Genomic DNA, 22,723 nt, shown 5'->3' with positions numbered 1-22,723 from the left:
GCAGCAGGAAACAGCCTGGCGGGGCTCCCCCAAGACAGGGCGCTCGTCAGGTGGGGCTGTAGGGCCATTCCAGGAGATTCCGTGAGATTCTGCCAAGAGCACCCGCAGGACACGGCGTCCAGACCCATCTCCCACTCACCGCACCCCATGCGGCCTCGACAGGTCCTTTCCAGTCTTGAGCCTTGCACCCAGCAGCACCTCCCACAGGGATACCCCCCCCCCCCTTCTCCATTCTTCCTCCTTCTCCTTGGAGGCAGCCCGGGTGCCACCCTCACCAGTGGCCTCGGTCTGTCCGCCTGGCATCCTCTAAAGCGCTCGGATCTGGTCAATCCTGACTCAGGCTGGAGCAGGACAGGGGCATGCGGGGGGAGGGGGTAGAGCAGTGTCCTTGGGCCAGGCGACCACTCACCACTGGAAGCCTTTCTTGGGAAAGGGCGGCATCAGCTCCAACCCTGCCCCCCCACCTCATCCAAGGCCACCAGGGTCCACTGCCCCCTGTGTAAGGAGAGTCCTTACTGTCCCACCAACTCTTCTGTACCATCCCCCCCGAGTCCAGCCTCCCCTGAGACAAGACAGCCCCTCTGAAATGCAGGGCCTGTGGCCTCCAGCCCGAGCTGGACCCTCCCCCAGGGACAAGCAGCTGCCTCTGCTGGTGGCCCAACAGACATCTGACGCTTGTCTGGGCCCCGCCACCCTGGAAGGGGCCACACTCATCTCACGTCGGGACCACCAGAGGGGCTTGCGGTTCTTCTTCACACTCAGGTGGCCTGAAGCAGTCCCCAGCTGCTGTCCAACCTGGCAGCCCTTTGGACGCTTGAACAAACCCCTGGGGAAGGCGGGAGGATACCCACGTGCCCCCTGGGAACAGCTCTGAAGCTGGGCCTGAGAAATCGCTTCATCGGTCACCATGGGGTCCCACAGACGCAGCACAGCCGATACCCCTGGTACCCAGCGAGAGTCATGGGCCTTGTGAACATAGGTAGGGATACCGGCTGGCCTCCACAAGCCCTAACTTCAGCATCAACACAGGGGCCCCCAGAGGGCCCTCAGACATCCGTCACCTCCTGTGCAGCCCAGGAATAGGCCCAGTCTTTCCCTGCCAAATCAGGTTTGCTTGGAGAGGGAGGGGTCTCCCCGCCCACACAGCAGGCCCAGGTTGGGGGGAGTGGTGGGTGGTCTGGAAAGAAGGGAGCCGCCGGGGGACAGAGGCAGCACCCATAAAGGAGCAAGGCTGATACCCACATGGGACCCAAGGGGCATCTGATACGGGTTTAGAAGATGGGGCACAGCAGCCCAGGGCTGCGAAGGGCAGTCAGGCAGGCTGTGGGAGGCTCCTAAGGCCCGCTGAGAAAGAACAGGAGGACGGTGTGGGTGGGGGGGTCCTATCAGAAAAGGTCTGCACCTCAGCCAGCCCACCTCACCACCTCTAGCAGGACCTATGAATCCAGCAGCAGTTCCTGCTGTCCTCAGCTTGAAGGCTTATGTGGTCCTCCCCACCCCACTCCAATTCCTATGTTGAAACCTAATCCCCATGACAATGAGGCCATTGGCAGGTCATGGTGGGGTGGGAGGTGCATCTTAAAGACAAAATTTCAGAGAACTCCCTCAGTCTCTCCTCATACGCGGGGCCCAGCAAAGGAATATGGTCAATGAGCAGGAAAAGGGTCTTGTCCGGAGCCCAAATTTCCCAGTGCCTGGAGCTTGCACTTCCCATCTCCAGGACTACAAGGAATATGATGTCTTGCCGAGAGCCTCAGACGGATCAAGCCTTCTCTTTCCCCCACTCCACGGCCACCATGACCCTCTCAGGCTGGTGAGTGACACTAACCACCTTCCCATTTATAGTCTCACATGTATGCACACACACATATGCGCGCGCGTGCACACACACACACACACACACACATCCATATACACATGCAAGCACACAGAGGCATTAGAGAAGGTTTGATATTTCTCCTGTTTTTTTTTTTTCAGGGATGGTTCATCTGGATTTCTCTGGACTTCCGGGAAGAAGTCACAGGAGCCCTTTACTGGGTCGGTGGATCCCAGCAAATCCCGTTTCAAATCCAGTCCTGGCCTTGAGAGAGTCCCACTCTGGGCTGTCATGGGTACACATGAGGGAGATAATGTCTCCCATTCAGAGAAGCCAAATTTAGCCTAATAAAACAAAGCAAAACAAGCGCACCCCCACCTTCCAGGCCCCCCTCTAACAACAAACCAAAACTCAGATGCACGGTTAAAATTAGACTCAGAGGAACAACAATCTTTAGCATAAATATATCGGACACTGGCTTGGGACACACTTCTCCTAAACAAGATTCACTGTTTATTTGCAATTCAAATGTCAAGGGGCCTTCTGTGTTTGATCTAGTTGGGAAGCAGGGCCCCTGCCAAGGGAGGGGTGGGGAGGGGGGTCGACACACACAGTCCTGCCTGCGCCCCTGACTCAGGTGCCAGCCGAGAGCAAGTGGGGGGGGTGCTGACAGCCAGGGGGGGGGGGGGCTGGTGTCCTTCTTGACTCAAAGTGGCCAATACGGTCCATAGTCTACTTTCAGCAAGCATCTCTCATCCTGGGAGGATACAGACCGAACATGACTGCCATTCAATGCCTCTTTTGCAAACCATAGCACCCAAAAGGAGAGAGAAAACCAAAAGGGAATGCCCCGCTTCAGGGATTGGGTGGTATGGGGAGGAGGGAGGGATACTGGAAGGTGGAGAATGGGCACTGGTGGAGGGATGGGTACTCGATCATTGTATAACTGAAACCCAAACACAAAAAAATTGTAAGTCTTCAACTGTACCTCATGATGTTTCACTAATAAAAATTTTTTAAAAAAAGAAAAAAGTAAAGGTTTTCATGAATAAATAAAATTTAGTAATGCAGGAAAAAAACAAACAAACAAAAAACCCCAAAGTGGCCAACACAAATTTGCCTTTCTAACAAGGGTCCTGCAGCCAGAGGGAGCAGGAGGGCGGGACAGCAGATGTAGCACCCGCAAAACACAAGTCTTAGGAGACCACGATGGAAAAAAGGGCTCCAGAGAGAGAGAGGCTAGACCAGGCTTCCTCTCCCCACCTGCGCTGCTGGGCTGCAAACCCAGTTCCATGTGGCCTCACTCTCCAAGGGCAGTTTAGGGCCGTCCCCAAGCAAACCCACAGAGGGGGAATGCAGGGCCGTGGCACGTGACCCCTCTCTCTCTCTCAGATGCTGCATCTGCAGAGCGGGATGGAGAGGCGAGGAGCGAGTCCCCTGCTCCTCTGAAACGGTCACACCTTGTTGAGATGGCAAGGTCTGGCTTTCTGCCTCCCAGGGGGCCCAAACCTGGCTGTGTGCCCTCTGACCAGTCGCTGTTCCACTCTGGGCCCTGCTAGTATCAGCGCCCTAAAAGTGAGTCCTCTCTGTTATGCCTCCGTGGATGTGACCCACAAGGCTCTTCTCCCCATGCAGAAAACAGAGGTCCACTCTTGAGGCCTCATGCTTGCATAGAGCTCAGGGCCAGCCACTGGTCCCGGGAGGCTACTGCAGTGCAAATTAAGTCAAATGATTCCCTCAATCCTTCAGCTGCCTGGACCTATTTCAAGCGCACACATCCCTTGCACCTACAGGACGGGGCAGCACACAGCTGGCCTGGAGGGCAGGAGATGGCAGAGTCAGGACATTGGGATTTGTCCAGCACCCAGGACAGCCTAGGCCCTTGGTCACAGGGTCAGGAAGGGTTGACCAAAGGTGGGAGAGTGGCTGAGGATAAAGTCACCATTTCTGGAGAAACCAGCTGCCAAGGGCAGAAAAAATGGAAAGACGATCTCGCATCTTTCTGGGGAGGCTGGGCAGCCACAGCGCCCACAGACCTCAGGAGCAGGGAGGGCTGAGGGCCAAGGAAGCCACACTCTCGGCAGAACCCTTGGCCCCGGGAGCCGGAAGTCTGTGTTGCCGGGGAGACGGCGCTCTGTGGCCCAGAGGACGCTGCTGTTACCAAGTGAGCTGCCCCTGGGGCAGCCAAGCCGGCAGGCAGGCCAGCAGAAGCCCAGAGGGGCCTCTTCTCAAGGGCAAAGGGGTGTGGCCTCCCCACACTGCCCCTGCCTGCCCAGACTTTTGTTGGTGAATGCCACCAATGCCTGGGGGTTCAAATAGGCCGGAGGTGGGGGGGGGGGGGGTTCAGTCTCCCAGTTAGCTTGTCCATATGACCCAGATCTGGCTGGTGAGGAGGAAGAACAAGTCCCTACAGAAAAAAAGAAAAGACAGCACAGAAAGAAAGAAAAAAAAAAGATAAGTAGGCTCTGTCTCTTCCCTGCTTACTACCCTGAGAAGTAACCTTCCTGGTAGGAGCTGCAGCAGCCATGATGTAACAAGGAGGCAACATGCACAGGGCAAAACACACATTATGCGGGGGCCTCCTGTACCTGCAACAAGGCCCGGAGGGCTCTCAGCTGGGCAGGGCTGCCTAGCCCCAGGGAGACTCTGTTTCTCCTGCTGACTGACCAGTTCACCTAACCCACTGCTGCCCGTGCTAAGGGTCAAGTCCAAGTTTGACAATGGCTAGTCCAGCAGCCCCCAGGGATCCTTGCTACGGTGGGCAGGATTGTGCCATCTAGGTAGGGGTGGGGGAATCAGTACCACACAGAAGGAAGGTTCTGACACAGGCCCCTGAGGGTGTGACAGGCCTTCTCCAGGCTGCAGTTTATGAGTGCACTGGGGCAGGAGAGGAAGAAGGGAAGAATGTCCTGGTTCATACATGCAGGATATCATCCAAGACCTGCCTGGTGGGACTGGGGGGTGGCTCACAGCACATCAGCTTCAATCCCCAGCACATCGTGGTTGTTCAAGCACTCCAGGGCAACCTCTGAGTTCAGGGCCGAGAGCACTACTGGATATGGCTTAAAAGCAAAGAAAGGGAAGAGAAATAAATGAAGAGGGGAGAGAGAGAGAGAGAGAGAGAGAGAGAGAGAGAGAGAGAGAGAAACTGGTGGGGGCCAAAAGATGCCAGAGGGAGCTGTAGGTCTGTCTGTCTGTGTTTCCAAGCCAGAGGTCTACATAGTAACTTTATCAGAGTGAGTTACAACAGCCGTGTGCTTGCAAGGGAGAAGATGCAGTCTCAGCTGCAGCAAAGCTGGGATCTGGCCACTCCTACCTCCCAGCTGCAGAGAAAGCAACGCCACAGTCCTGGTCTGGAAGGAGTGAGAAAGGGCCCGGCGGAAGCAGGATGGTGGCTAAGTCCCCACCGTCTAGCTCAGGGAAGCAAAGAAAGAGACCATCACCATAGAAGGGCTGCTCTTGGCCTCCCAGGACCCTGATCCTCAGTGCCAGGCAGAGCCCAGCGGGTAAAGCTGTTTTCTGAGGCTTGGGCCTAGAAACTCTGGGAACTCTGGGATTAGGTTCCACAGATCCTGGGACAATCAAAGAGATTTTGAGCAAATTCAAACTCATCTGGGTTTAAGCAGGAAATGAGGCTGTGGTCCCTACTGCAGATGCTTGAATCAATTTTTTTAAACAAATTGACAGCGCCCACCCCCCTCCACATACACACTCTCCCACACACATACTCCCACAGGCACACTCTCACAGAGACACACAGACACACCAGAAACACTCCCAACACACTCCATAAACACTCACTCCCAGACACAGAACTCACATAGACTCCCACACACAGACATTCCCCCCCCACACACACTCACACACTCCCACAGACACACATAGAAACACCTTCACTCCTGAACACATATACTCACTCACCCTCCCCCCCACACACACACATTCACACACCGGAAACACAGACCCGCGTAGACACACCCCCACACAGAGACACACCCCCTCGCCCTCATATCCCTGCTATTTGAAACTCTCTCCCACACTCCACATTCCAGGTTCTGCTGTGCTTCACAGGCGGTTGCTAACTGAATTCGCACAGTGATCCCGTGAGGTAGGTCCTGTGGTCACCAGCCCATTTAACAGATGGAGAAACTGAGGCACGAGCACTAGGTTACCACAGAGCAATGAGCAGAGTTCAGGTTCCATGGTGCAGGTCCCAGCCTGAGCCCATTCTCAACTTCTGAGTGGTTATTACCCGGCAGGAAGTGACGGTGACCACATCTGTGGGAGGCACACAGGGACCGCAGGGCCTATGGCAGGGTCTTAGTGGATGGCAGTGGAGACAGGGGTGTCCCCGAGCAGGGTGTGTGGACTTGGATGGAGTGGCAGTTCCTCTATATGTCGCGCTCCCAGCTCCCCAAGGCCCTGGGTCCATGCTACTTCTGAGAAGATTCACTCACAGTCTCCAGGGGGGTGGGGTGCGGCTCCGCTGTGCCCCTCACAGGGCTCCTGGTGGGTCGTGAGAACCACATGCAACAGAGGTGATGCGGGCAGATCTGGGGCAGTCCGTCCGGGCTCGGTCCCTGCTCACCCACATCCCTGCTATTTGACCTTTGCATGGGTGACCTCTGAGCTTATCTGAAAATGGCACTGAGGCTCCCAGGCCTGTGGTAAACATTAAACAAAGCAATCATCTAAGTGGAAACATTCCAGAAGGTTCTAAATGGGGGTCACATGGAGCTTGTCAGGATCATTATTAAAGGAAAGGGCAAACCTCCCGGATGTTCTGAGGGAAAGCGTTGGCCTCAATAACCACACAGCCCTGACCCCCGGGGCCTCTCAAACCCAGTGGGGGAGGAAATGATAGAGAGGGCTGAGTCACGGGGTCTGGAGGTGCGGGGAGCAGCAAGGAGTCCTGGGGCTCCGAGTGGAGATGGAGCAGCAGGGGCTCGGGAGTCTAGGCTGGGGGAGATGCCCCCTCACTGTCCGTTCTGACTGGACACTTCCATCAACATCTCAACCTCACAAAACTCAAATGATACAAGGAAGACCCGTGTATTTCGTGATACATAATTTATACCTCAAGACAATAAATGCGTATATCAGGCTGGAAAGAGGAAGCACACAGGGTGCATGCCCTGCATATGGCCAACCCTGGTTCCATCCCTGGCACTGGTCCATGCAACAGAGGTGATGCGGGCAGGTATGGTACGGTACATGGTCCCCCAAGTACCACCAGAAGTGACCCCACACACAGAGCTGGAGTCACTCCCAAGCACTGCCAAGTACCCCGATAAAGAAATATCCCAATAAGTAAATATGAAGGTAGCACATGTCAGATTTTCTAGACAACCCATTTTCTACGTCTTTGCTCCCAAATTCACCTAGAGATCTCACTCCCAGGCCTCCAGGGAGTGAGCGAGCGATAGAGAGAGAGAGAGAGAGAGAGAGAGAGAGAGAGAGAGAGAGAGTTGGGCGTCCCTCCTGCGGATCCTGGATGGTTTATGATGATGGTCTCTAACACAGGGGCTGTGAGGCCAGGAAATACCTGGGGGTGTTCCTCAATTACACACTCCAGGGGAGAGAAGTCCCTGTCCACAGAGACCCAGCCAAGAGAAGGTTACTTCCTGGCAACACAGGGTTCTGTGTTGCCTTTGAGGGTCCAAACGCCCCAGCGCAGCAGAGATGCCTCCCGACCAACCTGAAAGCCACGTTTTCACTCATCCCACGGGAACTCATGCCAGGGGCTCAGAAGCTGCCACGCAGAGGTGGTCCAGTGCCTCCCACTAGCTGGGAGCACTCACTAGGACAGCTATCATGACTGAGTCCCCGCCGATCCAGTCCAGGTACTTATCTCAGTGTTCCCAGATGGTGCTCACTCTAAAAAGGAGCTCATCCTTGGAGGATTCAACGATTGAGACTGAGATATGGAGATTCACAGTCCCCGGGAAAGACGACATGGGATCCTGCACCCCACCCCCTCGTGCTAATCACTAACAGGACGAGTGTATTAGGTGCCTGAGGAAGTTAGTACTCAGTTGGGGGAGTCTAGAAAAAAGAGGGGCAGAGAGGGGAGGCAAAGCACAGCCATCGTCCAGGGCAGAAGGGTGGTGGTCTTCAACGGCCAAAGTCTTTCCCCCACCATCCTTTTGTCATTTCTGCACGGGGAAGCATGTGGTGAGAAAGGTGAGTTTCGACTGCACTCTATATCCCTCTGCTCTTGTATTTGCCCAACATCAACAGAGGGCTCAGAGTCACACTTCCAGAGCCACTCACTGAGTACGCCAGAATGATTCTACATCTTCACCCACATTATTGCTCAGTCCTCCTGGTAATGCAATTGGTAATGCAGTGCTGAGAAACCCAGGCAATCTGGCGGCAGAGTGTCTGCCGGTGACCAGAGTTGGTGCCCATCTTCCGCAGGTCCACTTCTCTCTGAAGAGCAGGCCTGGACCTCAGGCTCTCTCTCTCTCTCTCTCTCTCTCTCTCTCTCTCTCTCTCTCTCGCTCCAGAACTGTGTCCGCAGCCCTCAAGTCCACCTGGCCAGTGACCCATCAGAAAGCCTGGAAGACCCAAGGCATGGAAGAGCCTCTTAGCTAAGCTGATTGAACGGGACAAGAGGGGCAGGGAGTTCTGGGGCCAGAGAGGCGGCCCTGGGGCCCAGTCCTGCAGAGTCCCAGTCTTTGAGTGTGAAATGCCACGCTGGTCTTGACTTGGAGAGAGAAATCTGGGCACCGTGGCCCGGGAAGAGCAGTATCAGGAGTAGTATGCCTCTACCCAGCACTGTGGAATGGGGGTGGGAGGGTGGGTGGGGGAGACAAGCCTGGAGCACATCCTCCAGCCCAGCTCAGATCCCACCTGACCCCCTGGAGAGCGCCTGCCCCAGAAGTGGGCAGCAGCCCACCTGGACTCTGCGTCCCTGTTTCTGGCCCACACTGTGGGCCCAGCCACAGGCAGCCAGGAACTGCAGCTGGGGTGTGCAGGAGCACTCTGTGTTCCCGGGGCCGTTGTCACCTGATGCTGAAACGGAAACCCTGGCCAGGGGCGGGACAGCAAGCAGCACAGGAGTCCACTCAAATAGCCTGCCACCACTCCTCCCTCTGTGAATCACTCCCCAGGCTGCGTAGCCACCCTCCCCCCGCCCTGGGGAGCCACCTGGCCATTCTGGCTCAGGTGGGCGGGGTGGGCACCACCAGCCAGCTCGAAATGTGGCCTTTGTCTTCTTCTCATGTTTCACAGAAAGGGCATTTTCCCTTTAGGGGCTGCTGCTTAACCGTCTTTTCTGCAGAGAGGATGGAAGCACAGAGGCGCTGACTGCTGAACTGGTCCTCTTCCATACTTGTAGTGGTGGTGGTGGTGGTGTGTGTGTGTGTGTGGGGGGGGGGGGGTCAGTTTCCAAGGGAGAGCCCTGCCCCACCCAGTTCTTCTCCCAGAAAGAGCCTGGTTCTCTCGAGGACAGGGGCCTCGGGCTTTCATCAACCTCTGCAAGGCCCTGAGCCTGCACAGGCCTGGGGGTCAGCAGGATGGACACAGAGAGAGCTCCTGCACTGCAAGATGGCACGGGGGCTCAGGAAGCAGAGGACTCCCGGCCCCCATCTCTTGGGGAGGTTGAGGAATAGCTGACCTCAGGGGCACATGGCTCCCGAATCCTCAGGCAGGACAAAAATCCAAGGACCCCTGCAGAAAAGGAGGGTCCCTATGGATGATAGGATTCCAGTTTATTCTTTCAAGCCTTGGCCCTGCAAACCCAAGGGAGGGTGGCCTCTGGCAGTCTTTGGGGTCTGTAGCTCTGGGCCACCCCAGCACTGAAAGCCAGGTGACTTCAGCTCGAGGGGAGCAGCTAGCTTTGGGGGGGGGTGCATTTTCCTGTCATGCAGACTGCTCAGATCCCTGACAGAAAGTGGCAGCTAGGACTGCTGGGCCCCAAAGCCTGATGCCCGGGATGGCATGGAGCCCCCAGTCTGCTTGCCTGGGCAGAGGGTCAAGCAATGAAAGGGCTGCCCTTTCCTCAGGGTTGTGCCAGGGGGACCCACAGATGGCAGGCGACCAGGGACCCCCAGGACTCGGCAGATGTTTCTGTGCAACTGACATCGATGTCATATTTTCCACGGGAGTCACCTGCCTCTGGTTCAGGGAAGGCAATGCGACCCAGTGTGGCCTACCACAGCCCGATGAGAGTCCTCGACTAGCCTAGGTGCTGCTTTCTTTAATGAGGCCAGAAGGAAGGGACATGGAGGTGCTGCCGAGCCTCCCACTGGGAGGCAGATTCGGGCTCACAGCCCACCTGAAGTCAGAATCTGTTCCCTGACTTTCCAGTTACACGAGGCAACGTTGTCCTCAAGACAGTCTGAGTTGTGTTTTCTAGGCCTCGCAAACTGGACATCCTGATAAGCTTCCTCTGCCAAGGGCTGTTTTCTGGGCATGCAGTGTCCCTGCATGCTAGAAGCCACCAGCAATGTGTGAGTATCACTCCAAGCTATCACTCGCTTCAGAAATGGGACAAGCAAAACAGACTTTATCTCCCCACAACAGAACTTCTCTCTGAATGCAATGACTGAGCTTCCTGCCTCGACATCTTGGAAGGTGAATCCTACTTCGAGGCTGTTTCTGCACACTCTGCCTAAATCACCCCTCTCCTACACCAACACTGACTGTCTGTCTGTACCTCACCTGCCCACAGACCATTCTCACCCAGCTGTAGGGACTTCTCTTGGCCATGCAGAGAAGGAACGAAGCCAGAGGACTAGCATGTTCTCAAGGTCATGGAGCTGGCCCAAGGGACACAGCTGGATTCCAACTCTGGAGTCCGTCTGATCACAAAGCTCATGTTCTCAACCACTGGACTGAGCCCCCCAGTCCTCAATACCAAGCTGGGATTATTTCCCAATCAAAATGCCTGGACAAAGAATCCGATAATCAGGCCCAGGGAGAAAACGGGGTCTTTCTTTGTACTTTTTTTTTTTTGAAAAAGGAAAAAGAAAGTTCGGGTCCTCCCTCAGAAGAACGATCGATTGCACAAGCCTCTCCCCTCCACAGGGCCTGGCTCCTAATGGAAGCACCAACACAGAGCAGTGACCACCAGGCAGCACTGTCAGTTTCCTCTCCGCCCTCATTCTCTCCCCTCCTCTCTCTGGTCTCTCTTCCGTCCGAGGGAGAAATAAAACCCCAGACAAGAAGGGAATTCAAGAGAGCTGAGCAATGGCTACATCCACCCACTGTCAGTGCCACCCACAGCGCAGAGTGGACAGCCCGGAGGAACCCACTGGACATAGGCCTTGCCACTATGGGGTGGGGGGGGGGGAATCCCAGCCCTGCCTTTCTCCTGCACCTTGGCCTGAGCCAGCAGCCTCTACCTGCATCATTCACCGGAATCTACCTATCATAGAGGGGGAGCTCCCAGGCCTAGATCCCTGCAGGAGCACTCTGCCTTCCCAAGTCTGGAGGGCACATTTCTATCCCCATTTTACAGGCAGCCAAACTGAGACCCTGAGAAAGGGGTCTGGAAGCCATATCTTTGGCTGCTGGGCAATGATGGCCTGGACGCCGGATGGTACAGTGTTTGGAACGTTCTCCCCAGCCCGTTCTCCCCAGCTCTCAGACATCATCCCAGGGGTTCCACTCGGGTGCAGTGGGTCTCGGGCTCCTGCAGGGGCAGACATTTATGCCTCAGTGGGCGGACAGAACCTCCTCCATGGTGGTGGATCTGAAATTCCTGCCTCTTCAGAGATAGGTTCCAAACAGCTGGGCTTACAGGAAAACTCGAGCCATGTCAAGACTAGGGACTCCAAACAGGGTCATTGCTGGTCATTCACACGGTCTCGAATGGGCCTTCAGGCAGCAAGTGAGAAATGAACATTTCTTGCTGGAAGTGACCCATGGGCCCACCACTTTCTCACCTGTAAGAGGTGACCACGACAGTTCTGAGAAACTTTTCTGGAGTCCCACGGCCTGGACTCCATCCTGGAGTCCAGACTTATTTGGCCTAACACATCCCCCTTTTCCAGAAAACAAAAAGAAATTGAGACCGCCACTGAGGATTTGCTTTTGTCCAAAAGAACAATGTGCTCCCGAACTGTACTGGAAGCTACTACTGCCCCCTGGATTATTCAAGTGATCCCCAGGAGTGTTGCCACCCACCCTGGGGAGACCACTTTAGCAGCTCGCTCTGGGTGGTCACTTCTGCACCCTCACCTGGGGCGAATGAAGAGAGTAACAGTATCTGTGTCCCAGGCAATGAAGATGTTGACTAAGAGATCTGGAGATCCCAGAGGGAACCTGGTGTCCCTCCCCATAACCCCAGCCCTCAGCAGACGTGGCCTGGTTGCTCTGAACCCAGGAGGGCAAGCGCCGTCCCGCCTGGCCCTTAGTGGGAGGTGCACAAGGTATGAAGCCCGCACCCCAATCCGCAGAACTCAAGTCCTGAGCTTTCCCCGTAGGCTCCAGCCTGATATAGCAGCTGCTCTAGGAAGAAATAAAATATGCTCCACATACTTTAAATGTTTCACTTAAAAAAACTGGCAGGGCCTCCTTTCTAAATGGTTCAGCAATAAAGTCACTAACCAGCACGGTTGGAGGTTCTCACTGCTGCAGCCAGGGTCGGGGGGCTGAGGGCCGGGCAGGAGGGCAGGGCCAGCCACCAGGGTGGGACTCGTGGGGGTTTCCAGAAGGCACCATCTGGGAATGTTCAGAGGGGGCGACTGGAGCGCATCCTGGTGTCCCCATGTGATACTGGATCCTCCCTCTGGCAGCTAAACCCCAAGTGCTAGCAGGGGCAGTGGAGGCTGTGGGGCGGGGGGGAAGCTTCCGGCCTCAGATGTTTTCCCACACGCCAAGGGTGCCCCAGTTTCCAGCCAATCAAGTTAATAGAAAAATTACCTTGGGCCGAGGAAGAGCAGACCCAGGCCATGGGGACAGGGGTGAGGGCGGTTTCACGGGGAAGTCCAGCCCGGCTGGATTCTCCCAAGCTGTCCTGGGAAGGCCGGGAAACTACACAGCTGCCCGTCAGGGCTGGCCGTCCTCCCAGCAACCTGGACATGGAGCCGGGTGGAGACTCCTTCACAGATGACGACACCGAGACCCGCCTGGAAACGGGAGGCCTCTGGGGCTCCACACTGCAGGAAACAGCAGGGCCCACGGTCAACCCGGCAGCCCGGCTTCTCCCACGATGCCCCTTCCCAGGACGATGATCCACCATGCGCCCCGGGGACCTAGCAATCCCCAAACACACCAGGCTCCCAAAGACTCGTGAACTGACCAGAGGAGCCAATCGACCAGAGGGGACAGCAAGGCAGTCGGGAGGCCTTTCTGGCCGAATGACACTTTGTTGCAGAAGCCATAGGAGGGGCTTTTAGCCACTCTTCCCAGCTCTCTGGCCTCTCTCTTGCTGACTGCCCTGGCTCCCTGGAACAGGGACAGTCGCAGGGGATGGTTTCGTGGCCCTCGTGAAGGGGCCACCAACCCAAGGGCCAAGGACTAAGTGCTGAGCTCAGCAGCCAGCTCACTGGGGGGCGTCGGGGGCCCTGGAACGCTGGAAGCCACCAGCTCCCCTACTTAGTTCTTTTCTTGCATCTCACACGCCTGCATAGACCTGTAGGTTCAGCCCTGCCTCTCTGAGCTTGTCAGTCCATTTCAATTCTCCTGGGCCTCTTTCCATTCTAAGTGCCAGGGGCACCCCACCCCCTGGCCTAACCCACCCCCAGGGACCCTACAGCCCAGATTCTGGGCTTTCCAAGCAGGGGGCTTCCCACAGCCATGTCCCTCCTCCCAACAGGCTACATCCACCTTCAGGACCAAACATAAATAAAAGCGGTAGCCAGAGAGACAGTACAGGATGGCAGGAAAGGCCCTTGACAGGCACACGGCTGACCCTGGGAACCGGGTTCGATCCCAGCACCACATGTGACCCCCCTGAGTACTGCGAGGGGTCAACCCTGAGCCAGGAAGAGTCCCAAACCCCCATGAACATGGAGAGTTTTACGAGTGTCGTGTATGCGCCAAACATATGATCAAGATCCAAGATGCAAAACTGTGACCGAGGACCCGCTTGTCTGCTGTTCGTGGACAGGGCTTTCTGTCCCCAGGAAATGGCCTTAACAGATGCTGTGCCAGACTTCAGGATGTGACCAATGCCTTGAGCACTTCACCGAGAGCCACAGGGGCCACATGGATAAAACAGCAGGGTGAGGTGGTCAGCATGGAAGTCCTGGCGCCTCCTAACCGCCCTGTGTCTAGGGTCCCTGCGTGTCCAACAGGTGACCACAGTACCACATACAGATACAACAAGGGATGCTGCTTGCCGTGCTCAGTGCAGCCAAATGCCTGGATTTCTCAGATCTCTCCCTCCCACTGTCCTCTGATCCTGAGACCGGCTCCCCACGGCCTGTCCTGCAAACTCCTGACTTGCCCCCCGCCCCCCGACTCAGGATATGCTTTGCTGAGAGCTCTGGGGAGAGGGCCTCCCGGCAGCTGGAGGCAGTCCCTGAGATTTGAACCTGGAGGTCCTGGCACAGCAAGACCCTTGGTTTTCTGGCTGTTGCCTCCTCTCGCTGTTGGACTTCTCCACCCTCCACAGTAAAAAAAGAACTTGAATTCCTGCCTCTATGCAATGCCGACTGGTGCAATGCCCCTGTGTGTGTCAGGGGTCCCTCACCACCACCCTGCCCAGATGGCAGGCACAACTCGACTCTGCACACTGCTGCTCGGCGAGCAGGGTCAAAACTATTCGAAAAATGTAAACTGGAAAAACCCCATTGCTTTTCACCTCCCCCACGTGTATGCATGCATGCACACAAATGTGCGTGTGCACGTGTACACACATATACACACACATACACACACATATACCGTGCACGCATGCGGGCACACACATGCCCACACACGCACACACGAGACCAGGACAGCACACAGGATCGTGTAGTGCTGGCACCTGGGTTTTAAGAGGCCAGAGGACAGAGAGGGGATTTCCACTCAAGGGGACCAGCTCCCGGGCTGGAAAACAATCCCACCCCCCTCACCCCCCTGCAACCAAGACAAGGACATCTCTGGGACTGAAAAACATTCTTCTAAATGTTTCTCAAACGCCTTTTGGCAACACTGGCACAGTGCGTGTCCCAGTATCCAGCACAACCCTGACCCAAAAGTCCATCCGTCCAAGGCGGGTCCATGGCGCAGAAGCAGACCAGGCACAAGCTGGGGAGTAAGAGCTACCAAGCCCCTCAGGAGGCCTTTAAGACCAAATATACTTTCTGCAAATCCCACTCCCTCAGCCCCCAGAGAAAATGACACTAGTTAGAGAACAGCAGGGGCTAAGTGTCCCACTGGAATAAAGGAATGAACGGGAAGAAGCAGAGGCGGCGTGAAGGGTTTAGAGCAGGTCAGGTTTTTCTTTAGTTTAGACTTTTTTTTTTTTCTCGTAAATCTGCCTCCTCCTGCCCTACTATTTGGAGCTGAACTTCTAGATCTTTTCCCCCGCCCCTTTCTCCCCTGGACCCAGCCGCTAGAGTCTCAAACTTGGCACGACTCGGTGGTAGGCTTAGCCTCTTTCGCAATGCCTCTGAATTAAGATGGGCCACTGGTGGCTGCTCAAAGGGCTCCGAAGATCAGATAGCCAGAGCTGGGCAGCAGGCACAGGAGGGTGGGGGTGGAATGCTAAAGATGACACGTGTGCCCTCCTCGAGCCTGCTTTGGACCTGTCTCTGCAGAGCAGCAGCAAACTGACTCCCTGTGGATGTGTCCGGACACGGGGCAGGGGTATGTACCCCAAAAGGGTACCGCGCCTGGGGCCAGAGCCTCCCAGATCACAGGCTGATGAGCAGCCTGGCCAGTGTGGTAACTTCTGTGAGATGATGGGTGGCCTGGCACTGCAGAGATTCCAGGAATCCAGAAAGAACCCGGGGGCTGCTGCTGGCTCTCCAGCTCTGAGGCCCGTGGACAGTGCCCTTCAATTCCTCTCCAGGGGAGTAGACAGTATTGGTTCCTGCGACCCCCCCCCCCAGGGCAGGGCCAATGAGTCTTCAGCTCAGTAAACGTAAAATTAACCCAGGATAACCCTGCAGCCCAGGAAATTGTTGCTACTCCTGCTCTCTGGAGAAAGCTATAAATCTCCTTCCATATTAGCATTTTCTCTAGGTGCACACCTGCAAAAAAATAAAATGTGACCTTTGGAGGAGTTGGGGGTAAAACCAGGCCCCCAACCTATGCCCCTGGAAGGGAGGGAGTGGAATCAAGTTAAACATTTCCAGGCAGGCAGAGAAATTCAATCTCCCCTTTTTTCCAACCGGCCGGCAGTTAACGTATTGTTTCTCTCCCGCCTCTGTCCTCTTTTTGGAGCCTCTGACTGCATGCACACGCTTGCAGGCTCCTCCTGCCAAGAGGCAAGGGCTGTTTATTTGGCCACGGGTGCTACTATGTACCCAAAATGGGCTATGGGAATGTCTCCCTGGACATCGATGGGTTTCTTCTAAAAGTTGGTAGAGGGACAGCATAGGGGTTTTAAGGTGCTTGCCCTGTACACTGCTGACCCGGGTTCGATTCCCTAGAACTACATATGGTCCCCTGAGCACTGTGAGGAGTGATCCCTAAGCCCTGAGCATAGCTGGGTATATCTCAACATCCCCCCCCCCCCAACACCCTGAAAATAGTTGTTGCTAGCATGGGGTGGGCATTGCATGGCAAACGGCAGAAAAGGGGCATGGTGCCCTTATTCCATAGTCTTGGCCAGATACAGGGAGCTGTGTCAGTCCTACCTGTTCTGATTGCAGTCCAAGGAATATTGAGCTCCCTACCTGCATCACGGGGCATCGGCTGAGCCCCTTAAACCTACACCAGGAGAGCCAGCACGGACAGCTGCCTAGGGAACACGCTTCCCTTGGATGTGACCGCGGAGGTTCTAACTCTTCCCTCACCTGGGCTCCAGTGGATGAGAGAGCTGAGGCCAAGCGGAGGCCGTCCACCCACACACTCAGCACATCTGCTCTGCACAGGTTGGGAGGGAAGACAGCTAGAGGGAGGAGGAAGTTCCTGAAAGAGGCATTCATGTGCCATGGTGTTGGATTTATGTCCGGGGTTACCATGTGGAGGAAAGATTTAGTGTGTAAGATTCTCAAACTGGCGATAGTCTGAAAAGTGAACATCATGATGAGACTGGTTTTTGACACTATGTAAAGATGAGTGAATGAATACTTAAGAATAAACACAAACTGGTAGGGGCTTCTAAACGGCAAGTAAGTCTCTAACCCTGCTAGGTACTGGCTTGGGAGGAATGACTGGAAGGGACAGAATGAGTGTGTCTGTCTTCCTGGCCCCTAACTTCCCACTATAACAACTCTCCCATGGTTCTTGAAAGCAACAGCTCCACAGACCAAGTTCCCTGCCCATCCTTAACAGACACAGCTTCTTGGACCAGAATGGTCACCTGACCCAGGAGCTGCTAAACCATTGGTTAGGCAGAGACCAATCAGATTCTCTGATTCTCAAGTACTTAAGAACCTGCAGGCTTTTTCGACAGCCAGGAGACCCTGGCTCTGGAATTCCAGTCCATGGGAGTGGAACAGAGGGAGGCAGTTAGGGAGAGCCCTTGGGTGGGAATACCAAAGGACTTGGATGGAGAAAAAGGGCTCCCAGGGTTTATGCTGAATCCCTCGTGGCTGGCCTCAGCGTGTGGAGACTGTCTGAGGAATCCTTACAACAGCGCCCTCGGCCCTGGGCTGACTGGAGTAAGCTCCTGCTTCTCAAACCTGAAACTCCAGACCAAGACTTGGCCTGCTGCAGCCAGGCTGGGTGAAGGCTGAGCCAGGCATTCCTGAGGCTGTGGAATAGACCAAGAGTCAGAACTTCCTCAACGTCACTGTCCATTCATTACCTCTGATGCTGGGGTGTCTCACAGCCTGTGCCCAAGCCGGTCCCTTCCCTTTTGACAGCCCAGCATAGTGCCTAGACCCTGAGCCACAGGCTACAGAGAACAAGGATTAAAAACTAGTTGCAGCCAAGACCTCCCCCATTCCCAGAGCCCGAAGAGTGCTAGGGAGACACATGTCCTCAAGTACCTGCGCCCCACCTGCCATGGGCAGGCATGTGCTGACACAACCCCAGGTTTTGGCCAACCTCTGGCCAGGGACCTTGGAGTGTGCAAAGCACCAGGCTTGTGTAAAGCAGCCACACATCCTGGAATGAGTCGGGGCTGGTGCTGTGGCTCTCATTTCCCGGAACAGGGAAGCGGAGCTTGGCAGGTGAGTGCCAAGAGGGCCAGCCGGTCTGACACTCTGTCCACACTGGGTTGACATGGATGAGACAAAGCTGTCTGGTGAACGCAGCTGTGGGCACTGCCAATTTTCTCCAGGCTAGCGAGTGAATGCCAAGGGAAGCAGCAGAGGGCGTGTTCCCATGAGAGGGCCCAGGGACCCCAGGGAAGGGGGGGCCATCTGGCCTGCTGCTCTTTAGAGATCCTGGCAGAGGGTGAGCAGGAGGCTGCCACATGGGACAGAGAGAGAGAGAGAGAGAGAAGAAGAAGAAGGAGGAGGAGGAGGAGGAGGACGGGGACGGGGTGACAGGATGGGGAAGATGCAGGGAGAGAGGATGAAGAGGACAGAGATAGAGGAGGGGAAGATGTAGGGAGAGGATGGGGAGGATGCAGGGAGAGAGGACAGAGAGGATGTGGAAAGACAGAATGGGGAGGATGTGGGGAGAGAGGATGGGAAGGATGCATCGAGAGGACGAGGATGCTGGGAGAGAGAAAGCAGCGCATCCATTCATCCCTGCCCCCCCCCATACACACAGAATGCCCCCATCACACTGCCCCTTGGGATATGGCCAGGATTCCCAAAGAACCAATGAGAGGCAGATTGTCACACACCCCACCCAGCAAACCCTGGGACAGAAAGAAGATCGGAAGAGGGAGGAGATGGGAAAGAGGATTTATGGAAAAACTGAAGCAAACGGAGCCTCTGAGAGCCCAGGGATGCCTGCCTGGCTGACTGGTTTCAAGCCTCAGGTATGCCAGCAGCACCTGCCTGGGCTTGCTCTGACCCTAGTGCAGGGGTCAGGGATGCATGCCACGCATGCACAAGGACTGGAGTTAGATCCCTGGCACCGAATGGCCTTCCTGAGCACTGCCAAGTGCAGCCCTAGACACCCCCAACCGCTCCTGGGGTGACCCTGGCACTGCCTCCACACTGCTGGACCCTAGTGGCATGGAGCACCAGGCCCTAGCATTGATCATCCGACCGGGGTGTACTTCCAGGAGTGACCCCCAACCTGTTGAACATTGCTTGGGAACCTTCCGCCCCATGCAAGTTTTGGACTCCCATCAGAAAGGTTGAGAATTTTGCATCTCTGACAAGTTCTTTAGGTGACGCTGGTTTTGTTATCATTGGCTGCAGCTGAGGAGCTCCGGGAGGATGAGCTGAGAGGGCAGGGGCATAAGGGTACAAGGACTTCATTGGCACCCGGTGGCTGGGAAGACCCCAGAGGAGTAAAGGTGGAATGGGTGGAGGCCTTGGTCTTCCAACTTCAGGGAGAGCCAGAACCTCTTGTGTGAAGGATGTGAAGGAACCTTCAGCCCACCCCAGGAACCTGACTGTGAAACCTGAAAACCACAGCAAGCCTCTGGGGATTTGGATGCAGGTGGTTCAGGGACTGCAAGGGCTAGCCGCACAGTTTTGGCAGCATCCCCTGGAGAAACAAACATTTTGCGTGAGCTCCGGGCACAGGACTGGTCTCTACTAGCGTGCCCTGGGCAGGCCTGGTGGCATCATCCGGCCAGCAGCCACCAATGGACAAGTGTCAAGGTTTGGTTCTTTTATATTTATTTTTTTTTCTTTTCCTTTTGGGTCACACCCAACAATGCTCAGGGTTTACTCCTGCTTCTGCACTCAGGAATTATTCTTAGCAGTGCATGAGGAGACCACATGGGATGCCGGGGATTGAACCTGGGTCAGCTGCATGCTAGGCAAACGCCCCACCTGCTGTCCTATTGCTCTGGCTCAAGGTTTAGATCTTTAATTCTACTGGCAGCAATGTGAAGTCCAGGGGTCTCCACACTGGCTAGGACAGATTTGGGGTGTTTCTGGCCACAGACAGTTCAATTGGCCAGCAGGTCAGGGCAGGGGAAAGGACTGGCTGCTTCCACTGCCCTTTCAGTAACAAGGCCCCTCTGGCTTTTGGACACAAAAGAGAGGACAGAACCCCAGGCAGACCCTTCCACTCAGCACCCAGAGCCCCCCTGCACCAACCATGCAGCAGGGCTACACTGTGCCTCCCCTCCCCAGGGGGAAGGCAACTTTGGGACCTCAGTCTCCCCCGAAATGGGGCTAGTGTGACCAGAAGGATCAAGAAAGAGCACAGGAAGGTGAGGGCAGGCACTAAGAAAGCGCAACAGACCAATATGCTTCTAGGACTCTGCGAACGACAGGCTGGCCAGCGCAGATCATCAGCCTGGGTGCGTTGTGAAGGGTTCAGTCTCATACTACGGGCTCGAGTGGCGCACCCCAGGCCTGATCTGACAGGGGAGCCCTCGGTCCCAGAGCCACCACCCAAGGGCAGGATGGAAGTTTCATCCTCAGCAGAGTGGCACCAAACAAACACCGTCTCATCCACGGAGGTGAGGCCCAGACCATAGGCGAGTGCACAGACAGAAAGTAGAAAGGGGGTTCCAGGAGCTTGGGAGTGAGGCAGTGGGGGTTAGAGTTCCACTCTGGGATGACAAAACAGTTCTGGCAGTGGAGATCAATAACAATGAGCCAGCACCACCAAAGTATTGAACGCCAGCTGGACTGTATATTAAAGAACAGTTTTAATGATAAGTTTCTCATGGAGTACGTTTTACTTCAACAAGGGAGAAGGACGGGATCACGAACTCCACCCTGGACCCTGAAAGTCACCCTTGGAGGTGACCCCCAGTCTGCACTGGAGCCCAGTGATCCAGGGGACTCCACTTTGAGACCCCAGCACAGCCTCCCACCTCCAGAACCCACACTGAGGGAGAGTCCCCAGGGCTCCCTGCACTGCTGACCAAGAACACAGACCACATGGAGGTGTCCACAGCCCCCTAGCCCACACACCACACACATGTTTGATCCAGGGTTGGGGGCAGGTGCTGGGGAAAGACCCCAGAACAGCCCGTTCCCCCACAAGAGGTGGGTATCCTATCTGTGAACTCTGGGTCAGAGGATGGTCTCCTCTATGCCCTCAGCAACCCCCTGGCATCCCCTCGCTCCTTCACAGGGCTTGGGAAGAAGAAATATTGGCTGAGTTACAGCTGCCCAGATGCCAAGGGCAACCTGGACTGTGGTGCCTCTGCCCTGTGAGGGTAGGAGCCTGAATATTTGAACTTTTCCTCACAGATTCTGAGAATGTGTTGGCCTGGGTAAGAAAAAGCAAATCAATCCCTCAGAGTTGGCAATACCGATGCAAAGCTTTTATTTGCAGGGCAAGAACACTGTGAGAAGGCAGATGCACCCTGGGCTGAGATAGCATTGCTCACAGCACCTGAACCAGAGGCTTCACTGCGATGCCTCAGATATGTACCTGGGTGAGCATGCAGTGGTGTGTGCTTGGGGGAATACTATGCTGCTGCTAAAGGGGTAAACCCCAGATCCTGAGGTGACTTAAGTGAAGCAAGGAAGAAAGTGAAAGACTATTTCTGGTGCTTTCCCTCACATGTGAAATATGAACTACCCAAGCAAAGGAACTGGCGAAACAACAACAATAAAACCCATGAAACAAGGCCCTGAATTCAGTATAAAGTCTGGTGGTTCCCAGAGGGAAGGGGTGAGTTTGGGAGACAAGGGTAAATGGGTAAAAGGGGTCTCTGGGGTGGCGATGTGGGCTCTGAATGAGGTGTGGGAGGGGTGAGTCTTCTACCCAGGGAGGGGAAGCGAATGCCCTGAAATCCTGTAATGTCGTAAACTAAGGATAACCCTATTTTAAAAAGACAAGAAAGAAAAGAGAGAAGCTAGATGTGACTTGGGACCTCACACCTGCTGATCCCTTGTGGAAGGGGAAAGGATGCTGTGAGACTGGTTTCGGGGAGCCAGAGCCAAAGGCCTCCCGGGCTGAAAATAACTCAACCCCAGAAAGGCAAACAGCAGCCCAGAACCGGTATCAAAGATCAAACAATCCAGATTCTCGGGTCCCTTTCTGGAGGCCCTGCCTGAGAACACACACCCTGGCAGGCACCCCCAGACACCATCATCCCCTGAAACACCCCCAGAAAGGCCAGAGGGAGGACATCCCATCTTCTATCCTCTCACACTGACCCGAAACCTACCCCGAGTATATCTCAGGGGGATGCTGGTTCCTTCCTCACTCTGGGTCTCAGTTTCCTCCCCCGGCAAGGGGCATCCATGGGTCCATCTGTGCTGAGACTTCCCTCTTGGGGCCCCCTTCAGAGAGCCAGGTCAGGGCGCCCCTCCACACTGCTGACCTCTTAGACTGGCAGGGGCAGCAGACCAGGGGGCGAGGGAACTGCTGTGCCCCAGATGGACCCCCATCTAGGTGACAGAAGCCAGTGCGCCCAGGAAGATGCCAGGAAGAGCCCCCCGGCTCCCGACATCACAGCCTGTGACCCAAACCATGAGCCCCAGAGGGTCAGAGTCAGCCAATGACCAGCCCAGGGGAGAGACCCAAGAGTCCAGAGCCGCAGTCACTGACTCCAACCTGAGGACCTCTGTGAGCCTCAACACAGTCACCTGCAAGGGGGCACAGGGTGGAGGGGTGGGGGTGGAGGAGGAAGGACAGCACTGAGCAACAGAGCACTGGGCTTGGAGCAGTCCATCACACGGTCCTCCCTCCACCCTCCACGGGATCTTCTGCCCTGGAGGGGAGCATGGCGGGGAGCCAGGGCGCCAAGGGAGCAGTCCTACAGGAGCGGCAGCTGTTGTTTTTACTTCTCTCCACCCCCGGGGAGAGCCTGCT

General features: G+C 55.6%; 1 protein-coding gene across 5 annotated transcripts in view; it reads right to left on the bottom strand.

Moving 5' to 3' along the window:
• KAZN (kazrin, periplakin interacting protein) overlaps window positions 1-22,723 on the bottom strand; it is a 1,209,760-nt gene that overhangs the window by 106,778 nt on the left and 1,080,259 nt on the right. The window lies entirely within an intron of this gene.

The sequence above is a fragment of the Sorex fumeus genome, unplaced genomic scaffold (genome assembly GCF_029834395.1).
Source record: "Sorex fumeus unplaced genomic scaffold, SorFum_2.1 ptg000047l, whole genome shotgun sequence".
In the NCBI taxonomy this organism is placed as follows: Eukaryota; Metazoa; Chordata; class Mammalia; order Eulipotyphla; family Soricidae; genus Sorex; species Sorex fumeus.
The sequence above is the reverse complement of the archived record's forward strand: the minus strand, read 5'-3'. Positions and strand labels throughout refer to the sequence as shown.